This window comes from Myotis daubentonii, chromosome 1 (genome assembly GCF_963259705.1).
Source record: "Myotis daubentonii chromosome 1, mMyoDau2.1, whole genome shotgun sequence".
Classification (NCBI taxonomy): domain Eukaryota; kingdom Metazoa; phylum Chordata; class Mammalia; order Chiroptera; family Vespertilionidae; genus Myotis; species Myotis daubentonii.
Genome location: NC_081840.1, coordinates 181,924,705 through 181,937,847, shown reverse-complemented (window position 1 = coordinate 181,937,847; position 13,143 = coordinate 181,924,705).

The window sequence follows — 13,143 nt, the reverse complement described above, 5'->3', positions numbered from 1 at the left end:
TAATATGCATTTAAGTTTCCTCTATATTTTTTCATGGCTTGATAGCCCATTTCTTTTAGTGCTGAGAAATATTCCATTGTCTCTAGATGTATCATAGTTTATCCATTTACCTACTGAGAGACATCTTGGTTGCTTTCAAGTTTTAGTAATTATGAATAAAACTGCTATAAACATTCATGGGCAAGTTTTTTTGTGTGTACATAAATTTTCATCTTTTTTGGGTAAATACCAAGGAATATAATTGCTGGATCATATGGTAAGAGTATGTTTAGTTTTATACATTGTTTTCTTAATGTTGAGTTTTAAGAGGTTTTTTTTTGTGTGTGTGTGCATTTTGGATAAAATACCATAGATTTTTGTGTGTTAAACTAATGACTCTGACCTTACTAAGCTCATTTATTAGTCCTAGCAGTTTTGTTTGGTTTTTAAAGTCCTTTGCAATTTTCCTCCTTTCTACTATGTATTCCTGTGTATCTTGATCCACTTCCTGATATCCCATAAGTCCCTAAACTTTCTTCACATTTATTTTTCTTTTTGATCCTCTGATTAAATTATTTCCAGTAATCTGTTTTTGAGTTCATTGATCCTTTCTTCTGGTTGATCTAGCCAGTCCTCTGGGGAGACACATCAGAAAATCTGACATGCTGAATACATGAACTAACTTCTTTCCTCCTCAGGAAGAAGCTGGGCTTGGGGAGTTTCCTCCTGATTATATGCTGCTGTGCTGAGAGTAGGGATACTGGTGCAGAGGTTTCCTGAACCTCCCTGCTGACTTTGGTGTGTCTGTCTAGTTTTATGTTCCCTGGGGTGCAGAAACTTTTATTAGTTTCTGAATTTGTCTAAAAGGGGGAGGGTTGTCCATGAATTGCTGCTGAATTGGTGTGTTTGTGGAGGGAAAAGCCAATATTAAATAATGATGGGGAATCAGAAAAGTAAAATAAGCAAGTATAATAAATTATATGAAAGGAGAACAAAGAACATTGTCCTGGAAGCCAAGTAAAAAAGGTGCTTCAAGGAGGAGGAGTGATCAACCATGTGGTAGGCACAGATATGTAGAATAAAATAAGAACTATGAGCACAAGACTTGACTTATCAAGATGGAGATTAGTAGAGACTTTGACCAGAGCTTTTTGCTGGAGTAGTGGAAACAAAAGCCTAATCTTGGTGGGTTCCAGAGTGAAAAAGGAGAGCAAATGGGGACAGTGAATACAGAAAATCCTTTCTGAAGTTTTTTTTTTTGTTTTGTTTTTTCTGGTTTTCTTTTTTTTTTAAAGGGAAGCAGAGAAATGGTACTGTAGTTGAAGAGAGATAAGAGGTTAAGAAATTATGTTTTCATTTTTGTTTAAAAGAAGGGGGATGTTTATATGCTGATGATGGACTTAGTATAATAGAAAACTAGGGGATTATTATTCTAGGAATGTCTATGAAAGGAGGGGTTTGTCTTAAATAAAGTCATGGTCAGTTTTCTAGCTGAAAGGAGACAAGACAAAGTCTATAAAGTTTACATAGATTGGTTGGTAAATGTGACATATGTTGGGAATATGCAGAATTTCAGTTTCCCAATAACATAGGATATACATCCTCAATTGAGCTTGAGGTAGTCAGAGGAACTATTAGAGGGCTGAGGATATTAAAAAATGTATGATAAAACTGAAACTGCTATGTTTATAAGATAGAAACATATATTATCATATGTTTTTACTAAATTAAATGATTTTATATCATGATTAATATTTTTGTGCCAGGAATGGGATGACTTACAAGGACATCAGTTGGCAACAAGTCAGGTTGATTTTTCAAAAACTTTTATTAAATTTATGAGTAAAACACATGTAGTTTATTAACATATTTATCCTATATAACAAAGTGGTAATATGTAAATTGACCATCACACCATCACAAAGATGGTTGCCTATGACCAGGCCAGCAGGGGGGTTAGTGAGGGATGACCAAATGACTGAACAAGCAGGCTGCATGGGGTGACCAGGTCGGCAGGGGGGTTAGTGAGGGATGACCAAACAACTGAACAGCAGGTTGCGTGGGACTATCAGGTCAGCAGGGGGTGGGGGAGGGCGGCAGTTAAGGGCAATCAGGCCAGCACACAGAGGCAGTGAGGGGCGATCAGGCTGGCATGTGGGGGCACTTAGGGATGACCAGGCAGGCAGATGAGCAATTAGGAGCCAGCGGTCCAGGATTGTGAGAGGGATGTCTGACTGCTGGTTTAGGCCCAATCCCTGGGATCGGGCCTAAACTGGCAATTGGACATCCCCCAAGGGATCCTGGATTGGAGAGCATTCAGACTGGGCTGAGGGGACCACCCCCCTGCCATGCACGAATTTCGTGCACTGGGCGTCTAGTCTAATAATAATAATAATAATAATAATAGCACCATTAACCCTTTGGAGTGGATCTAGTTTGATAGTAGTATTAGTTAATGAATAAAAAAAGTAAAAATATTGAATCCTATGTTATCATTAACTTTCATTAATAACTGAGATGAGTTCCCACAGGGAAAATGCAAAATAACCTAAAGAAGGGGATGAAATAGTTTGTAATGCATTACTAGGATTGTTGGAAAAATTTCAGTCTTTATTTCATCTTATAAAAACATCATTTTTCATTTTTTTTAATTTAAAAAGCATGAAATGCTTTGACCTTTGCACAAGACATAGAGGAGAAAAACAAGACACAGTGTGGTTTAATTAATGCCTAAGGTTCCCTAACCAGAAAATGTCAGACTTGACATTTTTATCCAGGTCAACTGAGTTAAGCTTGGTGGTCTTTTTCCTACTTCTAAACAGGAAGCAGATATAGTAGGTGCTATGCTAAATTTAGGTCTAAATATAGTTCCTTGGAGGGGTTTGGCTCAGGCGCTAGTAAAAATAAATAAAGCATGGGCAGTGCAGATGGCTAATATTAAGATGAGTCAAAGGGCCAGATTTAATCCAAGGAATGAAAGTGATGTATGTTTGCAAGTGAATATTTCCAATCCTAGATTTTTTTAATGGATCCTCCCTCTCTGGAATCTTTCTTTATGTCAGCCTTAGTCTTTCTACAGCTGAAGAGATGGCTGTTGTTTTTCAATGTTTTCTCTCACTTTATCAGCAGGGGTTTTATATCTTCTAGCCTATGGTGGTCTTTACAGAGGTGCCTATGTCCCCAGAATATTTGACTGGGGCACAGAAGAGGAGGAGTTACTCAACTTTCTTTTAACAAGATGCTTTATCTCCCTTTTCCTAAGTGAGGAATACTAGTAATGTCACTTTTTCACCTCTTTTATTCTTCCTCAGAATTTGGACATGTTCCTCTTGCATAGAAATACAAATAATTTATACTCACAGGTTCAGAAACAGATTTTCATCTTTTCCCATTTACGATGTGCTTAGACATTTACTACAGCATCCAGTTAACTAGCATATGATAGGAATGTATATAGAATAGCTAACAATAGTTTATTTTGGTGCTTCCAATGTTAAAGAGAATAATTTTAATGTTTCTGTTGCATGTATATGTAGATGTTATATATAGACAATAGGTTTAACTATATAAGATTATCTAAGCATTAACGATAAGGTTGTTTTCTTCCTTCCTTTGCTTGGCTTGCAAAGTAACTAGTATGCAGTGTTACCTCCCATGCTTTAAATTTTGCAAACAACACTGTTCATCTGACAGCATTAGTGAAAGTCTTTCCAGATGTAGATTTGATTAATAGAAGCTTACTAACTGTGGCTAATTACTGATAATGATAGTATCACAAGGTAACTTCTTTATTTCCTCATCAAAGTCACCTTGGTCTTTTCTGGTTGCTAGAATGAAAAGAACCCCCATGCATACCCCTTCTTCAATCAAAATGAAAACAGTAATACTTAAACTTTGATATGGTTGATTATTAACATAGGTTCTGTCAGCCTTTTAGCGTGAGATAAATGTCATTTAGACATGTGTGAGAACTTCAGCCCTCTGGATCCTGGTTTCACAATGTTGGTAGATATGTCTTGCAAAAACAGTATCTGAATATTCAGAGGGATGGCTAGTGACCAATCCCTTTTGGATGTATTTTCTCTTTTAATATTTCCATTTTAATTGTTTCTAACTCTCAGAAAGAAAGGAACAGGGATAGTGTGATATGAATAGAAGCCAAATGTATCTTTATCTTTCTAACTCACTTCCTACAGAAGTGAGGCCCTCTAGTGTTACTGACTTTTCCTGATGGCTTCCCTTTTCTGAAGCTCATGTAGTAGGCCATATGCTGCTTCTCAATAAAGTGACAGAAAAGAGAAATTCCCTAAAGATGTGAAAATGGACAATGAGCAATCAATGGAATAACTACTTGGAGATCCCCTTACTAATATTCTAGCAGAACAAACAGCAAAGTAATGTAGACTGAGACAATAAAATTTAAAAAGAATGAGTTAATCTCCCACATGGACTCTTGAACTGACTTTTTGGATAATAGATTGCTTCTCTATGTGGCAGATATTAATGTGTATATGTAAGAGTCCATTCATTGGTCAAATTTTATTTACTTCCCAGTTTCAGCCTTGAAAAAAAAATGAAAGAAAAAAGATGCTATCTGCACTGAAATGATGGGTCTGCATCAGATTTGTAGACTGCTGGGGTCCAACCCCAGCAGGTCCAGGGGTCCCCAAAGGTGTGGACAGAGTCGGCGAAGAAGGAACGACACAGAGGCAGCGTTCAGTTGATCAGCATGGTTGGGTTCTCTAGCCAAGTTCTGGTTTGGTTCTCTCACTAGGTTCTCCAGCCAGGTTCTGTGGCCAGGTTCTTCAGCCAGGTTCTGTCTAGTTTCTCCAGCCAAGCTCTGTAGCCAGGTTCTTTCCAGGATCTTTTGCCATGTTCTCTCGCTAGGTTCTGTCTCTAGGTTCTGTTGCCAGTTTCTGTTCAGGATCTTTTGCCATGTTCTGTCTCTAGGTTCTGTCTCTAGGTTCTGTGGCCAGTTTCTGTCCAGGATCTTTTGCCATGTTTTCTCCAGCGAAGTTCTTCTGTCTCTAGGTTCTGTGTCTAGGTTCTGTGTCCTGTTGTCTTGTTACATCTGTATTTATACCAGTTGATTCCAATCCTATCAATCTCTATTACAAAGGTTAGGGTGTTTCTTATCTCCATTCCAGGGAGTAAAGATTATGTAGCTTAAGCATGATTGTTCGTAGTTAAAGTGATTAATTACCCACCTGGCACTTAGTTAAGGGGTTTTATTCCCTCCCTAACTTCAGGGGAAAATCCCTACCTGGGGAAACAACCTTTCTCAGAGAGGTGACCTTGGTTAAAACACATAGTGCCAAGAAGGTGAGCAAACATATTAAGGACAGTATGCTATATATGCCAGGTCCCTTGAAACAGCAAGGATGGACCGGCTCCCGGCAGTAGACACAAGTACTGATATCCCCTCTCTGATTCTTCTTCTGGGACAGACATAATTTATTAAATATGTGTATAAAAAATCAAAATGTTCATTCTTAGTGAGATTTCACTTTTAAAACTCATTAATTCATTCATTCAGTTTCTAGTTCATTCTAATCTGAGTTAGGTACTGGATGAAGCCTACAAAAGTAATCTTCCCTCCAGGACTCCATTGCCCATTTGGAGGACTTCCCTTACTCAAGCCATAATAATTCAATGCAATAATTATTTAAAGCGGGTAGAGGGGCAAGCTATCCAAAGAGACAGCATTCACTGGAGAAGGACCTAAACCTGGAGGGTTGGTCACATGGGACACAGTATTTGAAGTGACATTTGAAGAAGGAGTATGAGTTTTCCAGGCAGACAACAGTTAGGGGAATTGAGGGTGGTAGGGAGAGGGTCTCTGAGAGAAAAATGGCAAAGCAAGGAGATCTAAAAGAACATGGCTTGCTCTAAGACTTACACTCAATTTTGCAGTTTAAGAATGAAGGAAAGTATGGAAAATGAGGTTAACTAATTAGACGAGAGTTTTCTAAAATGTTCGCTTAAAACTTAACACAATCAGACTGAGGGAAGACTATATAAATATTGTTCAATTCCATGCAGCTTTCCTTCTTTAACTACTTTGAACTGCCTGGGAGCAAAACATTTCCCAATAAAGGTTCTGCTAGACAGGCCTATTTTAATTTACAGATAGCATCCATTACTTATAAAAATTAATTTGTTCTGTATTTAAAAGAATTAGTTTTTCTAAATTGGTTAACCATGCCCTCTCACTTAGAGAACTCTTCTGCAAATGTAGGGTAAAGTTCGTAGGGCAGGTAGTCAGTACAACCCAGGTCAAATGGTTACAAATTCCAAATTAATTGCAGTTGCACTAATGAGGCTGTGCTGGCTTTGTAGTGGACTACACAGAAACTCAGAAGAAAGACGACAATAGAGAAAAATTGGAGTCCATTTAAAAAAGTATTGCAAAGGAGTTTAGAGCAGTTCTTTTCAAAGTTTGGTGTACATATAAATCATCTGAGAATATTTTAATAATGTAGATTCTGGCTCAGTAGATCTGGATTTAGGTTTTGGATTATGAACTTCTAACAAGTTCATACATAGGTGCTGCTAATGCTATTGGTCCATGGACCACACTCCCAGTAGAAAGAATAGAACATTTCCTGATGTGAAATCTTAGATATCCTTTAGAACAGTGGTTCTCAACTTTCCTAATGCTGCGACCCTTTAATACAGTTCCTCATGTTGTGGTAACTCCCAATTTCATTTTTACAAATTGGACATAATTAAAGCATAGTGATTAATCACAAAACCAATATGTAATTATGTATGTGTTTTCCGATGGTCTTAGCGACCCCTGTGAAAGGGTCGTTCGACCCCCAAAGGGGTCACGACCCACAGGTTGAGAACCGCTGCTTCAGAAGTAAGGGAGATAAGAATTCTTAGGGAAAACTCCAATCTATCAATGCCTTACTTTCTTATAAGCATTTGAAGTAGCCTTCAACTACTTATAATCATCTTTCAACTCTTTATAATGAGAGAGAAGCATACCCAAGTCTTCAGGGGTCAATCACATTTTCATCATCAGCCTCTGGATTGTTAAGTTTACATCTAAAGACAAAGTATTTGCATTTATAGGATGACCAACCACCCCAGTTTGCCAGAGGGACTGCCCTGATTTTAGAACTGAATGTTCCATGCCCAGAAACCTCTCTCTTGGCCAACTTGGGATGGTTGGCCACCATTTAAAAGCACATGTTACATTATGAGAATTGACATGGTCTGTTCAAACTGTCATCTTATTATTTATGAAAACATAATTTTAAAGAATTAAAATGTCTTATTTGAAAAAATCTTATTTTGTAATTTGGAAGATGAAAGAAAGAAAATCGATCTCTTTCATGACAATGTAACCTAAAACTGACTTGCTAAGATAAACTGTTAATTCTGTGACTCTTCTTGCTCTTTGGTTCTTAAAAAATTGGGCTAAGTAAAGTGTCTTTAACATAAAGTGCACTTTATTTTTGACTCTTTAATTTATTTATCTTTGCTTTACTTTGTCTACCTCTCGAGTTTTCCACATTGGTTTCTAATATATTATTATAATGATTCAAAATATTAATCGAACAATATCTTCTTTTAAGTTATGAATGCAATCAATTTTGAGTCTTTAATTGTAATTTTTTTCCATAAAATTCTTTTAATTTAGCCTAATATAATGGCACATCAACCAGTAATAGGTACATTAAATTGAATCATGATGCTCATATACACATTTTATGACACAATCAAATATTCTAATGCATTAATTCATATCAATCAGTTAATAAAATCAAATAGGAAACATTTCTCTATTGCTACTAACTGTGCTTATCTGATTAACTAGAATAGAAGTCTAAAAGATCTCAACAACTTGACTCTCAGGAAATTTCTGCTTAGATATCTGAGATTTGACTATTATTATTATCATTATTCATTACTATTTTAGTGGATAAACTAAGAACATACCTAAAATTCCCCTTTATGCTTCAGGTTTTTGTGAGTTGAGTTGAAACCATTCTTGCCAAATTAGTAACACACGAAATGATACCAATATTGTGCCCAATCTGATGGAAAAAGTGGTAATGGCTCCACAGGGGTACCTTAAATACTGTCTCTCATTGGAAGACTATTAGGAAGTCATTACTTTTAGTGCATTAAGTAGTAACACAGAGTCCTGAAAAGTTAAAAGCAAATACTTTTTGTGTTATTATTTTTAACCTGGACCCATAGTAAATATTGTTAGAGGTGCTGGCATATGCAATACATATTACCTTACTTCAAAGAGTTAAAACTACTTAGTAAGGCACAACTAATACACCCAAAATAATTAAAAGGCAATTAAGTACTTCCCTATAAAGAACTATCAGCTGTAAGTTCAGTAGGATTTTATACTAATATGTTGCCCTTTTTTCTTTTTTGTGTGAAGTGTATTATGACATTGAAGAGAAGGTTGACTAAATATACTGCAAGAAGGTCAAAGATTCAACTGGGTCTCAGGAACAATAAAATTAGGGCCTCTCTCTCCTCTCTGTGTGGCAGCTCTATTCTGTACTACTACAGGCCACTTCCTCCATATGGTGGGGGACGTGGCGCTGACAGCTCTTTGTTTCACATTTCATGGGTACCACACCAGATGCTACTGTCTCTCCCTATTTGCATGCAATGCATCACAAAATAGAATTCGAAGGGGCCGGCCAGGGCAGGTAACTCCCATACTCAGACTGATGAAATGTGGTCAAATATATCACATGAGTGTAACAATTAAAATCTGGAGTGCAAGGAGAACAGTTCTTTGAAGAAAGGAAGGTGCTGGGCAGTTATAACATAGAAGCTCGCCACCCATACAATTCTCATGTAAAATTTTCAACACCCTTAAAACTAACACTTTTTAAATATATTTTATTGATTTTTTACAGAGAGGAAGGGAGAGGGATAGAGAGTTAAAAACATCGATCAGCTGCCTTCTGCACAGCCCCTACTGGGGATGTGCCCACAACCAAGGTACATGCCCTTGACCAGAATCGAACCTGGGACCCTTCAGTCCGCAGACTATCCACTGAGCCAAACCAGTTAAGGCAAAACTAACATATTTTTATATTATTAAAAAGTTACCCCATTTTATACATTTAAAAAGTGACTGTGTTCTTTCTTCTATACATTCTACTATGCTGTCTAGATATAAGGTACATAACTGGTACTTTTATTAGTTTAACTTGATCTTTGACCTTATTAAAGCTATGAGGTTTCCCTAGATGGCCAACTGAACAATATTTGTAGTACTTTGCCTCACCTGAATTCCAAAATCTCCCCATTTCCTGCATTTGGTCTTTAAACTCTGGATTTTGATTTTGATGTCTCCGTCAGATGTCATAGAAAATGTTTGTACCTGTTTTATGTTCCTCTCCAAATTCTCATCTCAGCTTTGTTCCCCTGTGCATAACTGTATAGGCTTTCAACTGTCCAACTCCTGACAGTGCCCATTTTCCAAATGAATGAAGCCTTTTTGTGCAAAGAAGAGAACTATGCATCATTACAGCGGCTCTCAACCTGTGGGTCGCGACCCCTTTGGCGGTTGAACGACCCTTTCACAGGGGTCGCCTATGACCATCCTGCATATCAGGTATTTACATTACAATTCATAACAGTAGCAACATTACAGTTATGAAGTAGCAACGAAAATAATTTTATGGTTGGGCCACAACGTGAGGAATTGTATTTAAAAGGCCAGAAGGTTGAGAACCAGTGTAACACGTCCAAATTCTGGTATTGTCCTTCCAGCCTGCTCTCTTCTGTAGTTCCCTGCCTTCCATTGTCCAGACTATGTTCAAAGGTGAGTTTTTTCTGGTCCTTCTAAAAATGATGGATATTTTATACATTGAGGTGAATTTAAATTGGATATGAAAGCATACAGGATTTCTTCTCCAATATATGGTGAACTCAGAAAGCCAAGATAGTAGCCTTTAATACAACCTTCCCAATTACTCAAATGCACCATCTAATTGTGACCACCTGGTTTACCTGGCATCTCTTTCTTGCCTTTGGACACCCATGGCTCAGCCATGTAGACAATGTGTTATCACTCAGGACTTCCCATAAATTTTATCCCCAAGCACCAGCTAAGGGACTAGTGAATTATTGTATGTGTGGAGGGGCCTACTACATACACATTAATGACTAGAATGACATTTAGAAATGGGTCATTCTTCCCCTTTCCAATAAAGATAGGCTTTGTGAGTTTAAATCACTAATGCTGGTCTTGTTATTTCCCTTAGCACTATGTTGCCACAAAAATATAAGTGTAACAAATTGTTTGCTTATCTATCATTAGTAATGAAATAATTGGAAACAGATTAGAAACAGTTTTCTGCTTTTATTTAGCTGGAAAAAAGGTAAGTTTCTATAGCTTCCTTTTTATGCAGATGAGGATGCTACTCTTTCACAAGCATTATTATGGAGGAATATCATTGATCATGTCCTCAGGGTAATAAATAATTACTCTACTAACCTATTGCTCTGAAAGAAACTGACATGAAGTAGTTTCAAATTAACTACTGCTAATTGCACGCATTGTTTCAGACTTATTACTCCAATCTGATTAACATGCCACTGAACAGAACTGGCAGGAAAGGTTCTTTTTCCCCATGTTAACTTGTTTCAGTAAAAAACTTGACAAATGTGGAATTTATATTGATTAGAAGTTTAGAAATTTTAGTGCCAAGGTTAACAGGACTACTGCGGTATAGTGAGTTTAACCACTGCCAGAATTTCTTATTTTCATGAGTTTATTTTTAGAAAATGAAAGGATTTTTAGATTTCTTATAGAAAAAGTGCCCTTTATTATATTCATAATATATTCTGTTTAAAAAACACAAATTTCTGACATTGTAAAGTTCAATAATGTGTTTAACATAAAGAAGAAGTTCCAACTCACAATTTGAAATGGGGTTTGTAGGAATAAAAATAAATTTTTGCCTTTTTCTAACTTTTTCACAAAATCTTAAATAATTACATAATAGAACTTTAAAATATTGCTGTATATTTGTCATTATAATTATTATTCCCAGTTCTCTTTCTATACAGGGCAAATAAAGTTAAGTTATGCTTATAAATGTGAAATTAATGCTGCCCCAATAATCATTTTGATTATGATCACCCTGTTGCTCTGTCCTAAGTTCAGAGACAAATTATATACTAACAATGACATTTTGATTAATGTTTCAAATCTACATTTTTGCACTTTTATTTAAAAACATTTAAACAGTATTTTCAATGCGCCAGATATATTCTATCTACAAAGGGATTAGACTTTTAAAAAAGTTATATATGAGATTGCACTCATCTCAGTCCATGAAGACTTTATAAATTTACTTCATGTTTTATAAACATGTTTTATACCAATCTAAATATAAACCCTCGCATGCAAGGGCAAGTTTCTTGTCTAATGTTACAGGAACTGTGAAGTAAGTCCAGGATTTCCATTTAGAAAGACTTGGATTTGAATTCTAGGTCTGTCACTTAATAACCAATGATTTTGTATGTTGCTTAATCTTTCTGAACCTTAGTTTCTCCGGGAGGATAATATGTCACCGCTGCCAATGCTGGAGAGGTAAAATAATTAGAATTGATCACGCTTCTTCCTTTCACTCCAGTTCTGTAACCAGTTGAAATAGAAGCACGGGATTGGAGAGAAGGAGATGAAAATATCAGCCTCGCTGGGAGTCGTGATGGCTTGCCAAGCAAGGTTCAGATCTGTGGCATAATCAGGCTTCCTAGTACCGAACCAAAGTGGCCATGGTATCCAGTGATTATCACCTGAGTGCTGACTTACTACTTTCGTGTATGGAAACGACCAGAAATATTTAGGTGATTGAATAAGGCATTTCAGGAATTTGATTTTGGCAAGAGTAAATGGAGTAGAGGGCAAGAGATAGCATGTTGCTATCAAAATGACCCCATTTAAACTCCATGCTAGAGTGACGAATGGAAATATGAGATACCAAAAGAAGCAAGTGAAGTGATCATACCAGTCAACAGAGAGGCTAGTGGGAACAAAAAGGGAGGAGAAGCAATCAATTCTATCTGGAATGAAGAGGGAGCAGGAAAGGTTTCATAGGCTGATTTGGTTCCAGAAGTGAGGGGAAAACACAGGCTCTCTCCCTTCTATCTCTTTTAAGAGCATCCAAATGAATGCTTGGATCTGGCTGCTGAGCAAATATATGAGTCATAACCTAGGATCAGCTGGATAGAAGAGGTTTCCACCAGTGGTCCATGAAAAGCAATGTTTTTAAGCATCTACTGCGCCACTACAACAAACAATCAGCAAGATGTTTAAGCAGTCGATTTTGTTGGCAGTCCAGCCAGTGTCTAACTATATCGCGAAAACTGGCCTGGGGGAGCAGCCTGAGATGATCCCAGCCCTGCCTTCACACAGCCAGAAATTCTCTTTCCATTACAAATATCTGCCCCAGTGGGGTTTTCATAGTTGTGGCATTTTTGTTATGGATCAGTGAGTCAGCTAGCCCTACAGGCCAAGAAGAGAAAAAAATAAATAAAGCCTCCCAAATAAAAGTCAACCCAACTCGGATGTCTTCATCTATTTTTCAGTGGGGGAAAAAATACAGCTGGGCTCAGTGACTTCTATTGAACATCACTAGTTGGAATGGTTTATTTGGCTTCTTTTTTTTCCTTTTCTTTTGTACTTTCAAGTTTTGGAGGGCATAATAAAGTAAAGACACAGCCTCAGCAGCATCACTTAGAAGATTCAGTTAGCTATTTTGCAAAGCTGGGGTAATGACACTTCTGCGAAATGCACAAGCACAGGAGCAAGCACAGAGATGTGCGAATTCAGGAAAGCAGCCAAATGCACATCAGAGCTGAGGAATGTCACAGTGAAGTGAAGGAGACTTGTAAACACCTATCAGTATTTTTAGGTAGAGAATGTTCTAACATATTGCCTGTGGGTGCTGCCTCTGTGTTCATTTCCCTGAGCATTAAAATCCACTGATATTAAAGGTGATTTGAAAACAATGAAAAAAGACAGCTTTATTAATCTAAATGGTACGTGTAAGAAGAGAGTGTGTGTGTGTACGTGTGTGCACACATGTGCGTGCACAATGTGTGACCGGCTGCATGTACAGACTGTGTTGTAACGTGGGTCTTGTACAGACGAGGGAGCCCTCT